The 6,268-nt window shown below is 39.4% G+C and overlaps 1 long non-coding RNA gene across 1 annotated transcript; it reads right to left on the bottom strand.

Annotated features, from left to right (window-relative positions):
• Positions 1-863: 863 nt before the first annotated feature.
• On the bottom strand, positions 864-5,372 carry LOC124882540. The gene is made up of 3 exons (XR_007041930.1): positions 5,305-5,372; positions 3,978-4,311; positions 864-979 (listed from the first exon to the last, which is right to left on the bottom strand). It is a non-coding gene; the product is annotated as an uncharacterized LOC124882540 (long non-coding RNA).
• Positions 5,373-6,268: the final 896 nt, after the last annotated feature.

Below are 6,268 nucleotides of genomic sequence, written 5' to 3'. Positions count from 1 at the left end.
AATACGTTTTACAAGCAGCAGACTGCGTGTTAACACCGCTACATTCAACTCTCCTGAAGTTCGATAATATTTGCGACTTTCCTGTCAGCTCTATGCGTTTAATAGATAAGTCCTTACTTCTGACTTTACGTTGCAAATCCAATTTTAACACGTCCAGTTCTCCACCTGCGTTTGCTCCCTCAATCCTGAACGCAGGTGGAAAACATCGAGCAGAAGCACTGTTGGCTTGTGGGTCGTGTAGTTCGTTTGACTCGCATTATAGTATAGGCTTCTTGGAAAAAAACTACACAATGGCGGCGTCGATCAAATTTTTTTTTCTTAAAGTTTATAACAAAGTCTCAGTTTTACATTTCCAAGGACAATTGATCCTAGTTTATTTTCCCTCCTATTGGTTAGCTCCCGCTCCCGTCTGCTCCTGTTCATTTTTTATCCTGTACCGGCCCAATCACGTGATCTTTACTGATGCTGTCTCCCGTCCCGCGGGATTCCCATGGGAATCCCGTGACCCGTGGGACTCCCGAAAGAATGTCAGCCTCTACTGGACAAATTAGAATGTAGTGAAAATGGATTTTTTTTTTGGAAAATGGTAAACAGGAAACAGTTGGTCCTTGCGGCAAAACATAAAAGTACAGTGCTGAAAGAACTCCATGATGAAATTCAATTCATTTCAAAACGACTTTATTAATCCCAAAAGGGAAATTAAATGTAGCTGTAACTCATTATGTAGGTTTCTTCAAAGAGCCGTTTTACATGCTGATTGTCGTGGGCAGGAAGGATCTCCTGTAGCGCTCTGTCTTACATCTGAAGAAGCCTCTGACTGAAGACACTCTGTTGTTGTAGGACAGTCTCATGAAGAGGATGCTCAGGGTTCTCCATAATGTTGATCCACAAGGTTCTCAACCCAGGAGTCAGGAAACAAACACACTTAATCCAGAAGTCAGCAATCGTACCGGAAACAGAGCTAGGGCTTGAAAGCAACCTGAGGAGGAGGAGGATACAGAAATCTTATTCACAAAGCCAAGGTTTGGTGAGAGTCTGTTACCACTGTTGGCTATCATTCAGGCAGTGAAGTGCTGGCAGCCTCCTGCTTAAATACTTCCAGAAGCAATCAGCAGATGTGGAATGCCTGTCACCTCTGCACCCATGAACACCAACACCATCTATGGACTAAGGAAAGTAAACAGCAGGCTAAACGAAACAAACAAAAACTCCCAGACCCCGACAAAACCATTAAAGTGTACATGCCCAAATAAGAAACAACCTAACACGAAAATGAGTAAAACTACCAATGTAAAATATGACAAAGAAACTCAGAAATGGGAGAGAAAAGCAGAACAGGCAGCACACAGTGCACAGACTGCCAGAAAAAAACAGGAACTAATACTTAAAAAGAATTGCAAACAACACATTAAAAACAAGAATCACACATAACCACAAAATAATCACAAAACCACAGTCCAAACCTTGCCTAAGGATCATGTTCATACCTCCTGTTATAAGAGCGATGGAGGAGGCTCCATGCATTTTAAATCTTTTTGATACTCTAGAAAAAAGAAACGGGGAAAGAGTGACAGAAAAGATGCAACGGATATGTGTTCACTAAAGTGAGATTCCCGCAACTGGCTTATTTTTAGGTACCAGCTACAGTAATGTTAGCATCTGCTCAACTTTCACTAAGCCAAACTAAAAGGATCTCAGTATATGCTTTTTAAATGAATCAACTAAATTCAACTGTAGGTGTCTGGATTGGTTTTGTGTGTTTTATGTAAAGAATATTGCTTGTTCTAGGAGGTTCTAAGCATGAAAACTAAACACAAATGAAGTGAATACTTCAGAGACAAGGTGACCTTTAGCCAAATTGGAAGTCAGTTTTTATTGCTTTGTTTTGCAGGAATGCCTTATTTATGTGCTCAGAATTGCTGTGTGCCATGAATATGAAATAACTCTTCCCTGACAAATGTGGGTTATAGTTATATGTAGCCAGGAGGAAATAATCATTGCTGGTGTCAAGGTCAGTGGTGTCTCAAATTTTGCACCAGCATGCCAAAGACAATATTTGGTCTAAATAGAGTAAGCAAAGGTCTACATAAAGAAAAAAAAAGGAGCGCCCTGAATGACTCCAGCCCAACAAGAGATACTCAGAAAAAAGATGTTTAAGTACTTAGAAGACAAACTCTTTTACACAACTACAAAGACAGTATGATATAGTTGTACAACTCTGTTACTACTTCCATCATACAATTTACGATTTTCAAGTAGTTTGCTTTACTAAAAATCTAATTGGACAGAGTTGAATTGCAGAAATAAATTCACTCCATGGATCTGCCCTTTAGCCTTTAAAGTGAACACTGTTGCTGAAAAAGTGTATGTTCTCAAATTTTATTGGATCATTATTTGCTAGTCCCCTGTGCTGTCCATGCTAGCTGCCAAAAGACAACAGTAGAGAGCTCTAGTTTGTCCAGGGCCCTTTGGGCCTCAGTTGGGCCCATGATTACTATTATACCCAGTCCTCATTGAAAACAATTCAAACATAGAAAAGGACACTCATGGTTTTTGCTTTATAATGTAAACAAGTTACATTGTGACATACAAATATGCTGGATGACACATCAGACTCTGAGGTTAAGATGTAATAGAGGTGTCATGTATTTTCACTCATTACTCATTTGTGATCCCATGTGTGCCTGATCTCCACAATGGTATCAGAGCGAACTTAATTTAAGCCCCAACAAGTCAACTTCCACGAGTAAATCATAGCTGTTATTGATTCCAAAATCGCGTTAAACACAAACTGACTTCCTTTCTTCATTTCAGGAATCACAACAGGCCTGCATGTAAATAATAACTTGTTTGTTTATGGTGCACAGAGCCAGATGTCATTTCCAGTGTTCTTTCTGAAATGATTACAAAACAGACACGAGAAAATATACCACAGTTGGGAAATTCTAATGGCTACCTTTATAGCTTTGGGTATACTGTAGAAAAAAATATGCATGTACACATTTAACATAGCAAAACGTCTCCTACTGAATTGTCATGAGAGAACATCACAATACTGTAAAATACTGAATTTCCATTAAAAGTCTAATTTATGTGAAAAACCATTGAGTCATAATCACAGGTTTGGTCTTATTATGCAGCACTTCATGTTGCAAGTTATTTAAAGAAAAGGGAAAATTTGATGGTCCAAATAATCTGTGAGTGAAAACATTGCAAGTAAAACATTAACAATAAATCTTAAGATACTAAAGCTGGTCAGAACTCATTAATTTGATTGGGAAAGGAGAATTAATGTCTTCCTCTTCCTCCGTCTTCTTCCAGAGCTTTTTTCCAAGCTTTGCCCCACATAAACTGAAGCAGAAAAGAGGGTCCTAATCTCAAGTATTGTTAAAGTGGTATATTTTCAGAGTATGATTAATGATACCTCCTGCCCACAACAACTATGAGTGTTCTTCCTCATCAGACAAGCAATGCTGATTAAGCTGGTGAAGTGTCATCTGATTACTATAGCTCAACCCCTTTTTCAAACTTCTCATTTGATACCGGGTATTGTCACTGCATGCATGCCCCTGTGTGTGATATCTGGGCTGATTTGATAACCCCCCCGTAAATTACTGAGTCTACATATGCTCCCATGACTGTGATATCAGCAAGGACTGTAGGCTGATGTTACTGCTGGGCAGGAACTGAGGCCTCTGGCAACTGGAATCTGTGGTCACTGACTTCCCGTTGCACCAATCTGTTTACATATTGTGCCTTGCAAAAGTATTTTTTGTCATTGTTCGGCGAACGGACTTGACCCACTTGCAGAAAGTACACTCTGGAGAACAGCTGAGTTTCTTTTAAAGGTTTATTTACAGGGGGACAAAATAAGTGAAGAGAAGAATTTAGTGATAATAACTGTAGGAGGGAAAAGGAACAAGTGAGTGACGAAATAAGGCTGCGGTAGGTTTTTCAAATGTAAGTCAGTGTCTTACTAAATAGTGGAAGACGTCTGTCAGGAGGAGAGGGATGCGGGGCCTGGAAAGTGCTGCGGAGATGTTTTGGAAGGTAAGTCCTTGACTGTGGTTGGGAATAATCCAAAGTTGCAACTGGGCACTAGGTGAGGCACAGCGGAGGGTGGACAGGGTTCGTCTGCGAGGAGGCGCATAGAAAGCGGAGCCAGGTAGCTGCCAGCTAGAAGTGGGTCCGAGAAGATAACTGTGGCGTAGATTCTTGGTACGTTGACTGGGTCTCATTCTGTAGCCAGAGGTCATGAGCTCTGTGGTCTGGAAGCTGGGTATCTTGATAGATCCAGAGGAATCCGTTGACCTGGGACGGAGAATACCAGAAATTAATCAAAAGGCTTAATCTTTAGAAAACTGTTGCATTAACATAGTATGTGGGCTTGAGGTGTACCACAAATGGCTAACACTTGAGCGAAGAAGTACTGGCAGCTCCCTGCTTAAATATCCCCAGATGTTGAGGTTCAGATAAGATACACCTGTCGCCTCTCAACCGTGGACCCCAGTGCCATCCATGGGCAAGCACAGTAAGCAGCAGGAAAAAAAGAACAGCAACACGTAGAAACACCCAGACCACGACATTTTTACACCGTAAACTTTTTCCATATTGTATCACAAAGGCAATTATTGACAAAGTTAGTAATGTAGGTCAAAATCCCCAAGTCGGGAACAGCACCTGATTAAACAGTGCACATTGAGCCCTTCACACATATACAAAATAAATCAAACAACTTCTCCAAGTACAAGAATTGATTAACATAGTACTTCAACAAACTCTTGTACTAGGCTACTAGTTGAAAGAAAACTAATAAACTACAAAGAAAACAAAAGAATAAAGGAGAAACCACTAACCAATAAAATAATGCAATGATTTTACAGTTTAAGCCTAATATATTTGTTTCAGAACTGAGGGTTGTTTGGAGGAATTTGTAATGAGGCCAAATTAGCTTAAGAACTGATTCAGAACAACAGTTTGTATGTGTTCAAACAACCAGTTTACAATGCTAATCAGAAGGGATAATAGAATGTTATTTTAAAATAATAATATAAAATATTAAAAGTATTATTTAATAAATTAGAAATCATGACACAAAATGAATACTGAATGAACCATGTTTTAAACACAACTGAACTAATGGTTGCTACCATCTTAGCATTAGAGCTTTAGCTTTTAGTAGCGGATAACATGCTATGCAGGTTGTTGAGAAGAGATTGAAAAACACAATTGAAGGTCTTACTTAAGCCATATTTTTCACCGGGATACAGTCACAAGGAACACAAACAGCAGACTATATTTTACCTTTGATCCAAGATGCAGTCTTTTACTTGACCAGCAAGTTCCAGGCTTTAATGTATCTCCGATGTGCCCAGTTAATGGGCCGACCTGGCCCAAGCAAGATCTGCTACGTGACAGAGTTTAAGATCATTGACATCACAGGGATTCCAGCTGTGACAACTCCTTCCTGGAAGCTGTGCAGGAGGATTAAAACTGTGCATTCTAGGATTTAGAGTTTTAACCAGTCTTTTGCTCTGTCAGTGTGTAGTTCAGTGGTTGTTCCATCCATTGGCTGTCCCAACAGTGAACACAGAAAGTCAAGTGGAAAAGGTTTTCAAAGAATTTTTGTTCCAGATGGAAAGATGAAATCTATATATACAATACTTTAGAACAGGCTTTCACTGTAATTTCAGCTGCACTCTTTAGGGGTATGTTTCTTCCAGATTTGCAGATCTAGAAAGAGACATTATTTCTACAATAGCTCAGTCTTGGTCAGATTTGATTGAGAACATTGGTTTTCGACCACATTTTGAATATAAACCAAAGGTCCATGTCTTCCTTTAGAAGACACCTAATTTTGTGCTGGATTTTACTAAGGTGTGGTAGGGTTAAGGCACCTGAATACACACATACACCACACTTTTTATATTTTTATTTGTAAAATAATTTGAAATGGAACTATCACTTTCACTTTGCAATTATGCATCCCTCTCCTTGTGTTGGTCTGTGAGATAATATCCTAATAAAAACCCTTGATCTATGTGGTTGAAACATGACAAAAAGTGGAAAAGTTCAGGGGGTATTAATTAGGGTTGCAGTCATACAGGTATTTGTACCAGAAATTATCTGAACACAGCCCTGTCGGTTTGGTAGGCACGTGTGCAAAAAAAAAAAGTTGTTTTATACCTGAATTCATGCAGAATGGTCCTCTTAAGCCTCCTAGCTGTCAGCATGTGCATTCACATATACAATATCACAAAGCAGTTAA

This window comes from Girardinichthys multiradiatus, chromosome 15 (assembly GCF_021462225.1).
Source record: "Girardinichthys multiradiatus isolate DD_20200921_A chromosome 15, DD_fGirMul_XY1, whole genome shotgun sequence".
Taxonomy (NCBI): Eukaryota; Metazoa; Chordata; class Actinopteri; order Cyprinodontiformes; family Goodeidae; genus Girardinichthys; species Girardinichthys multiradiatus.
The sequence above is the reverse complement of the archived record's forward strand: the minus strand, read 5'-3'. Positions and strand labels throughout refer to the sequence as shown.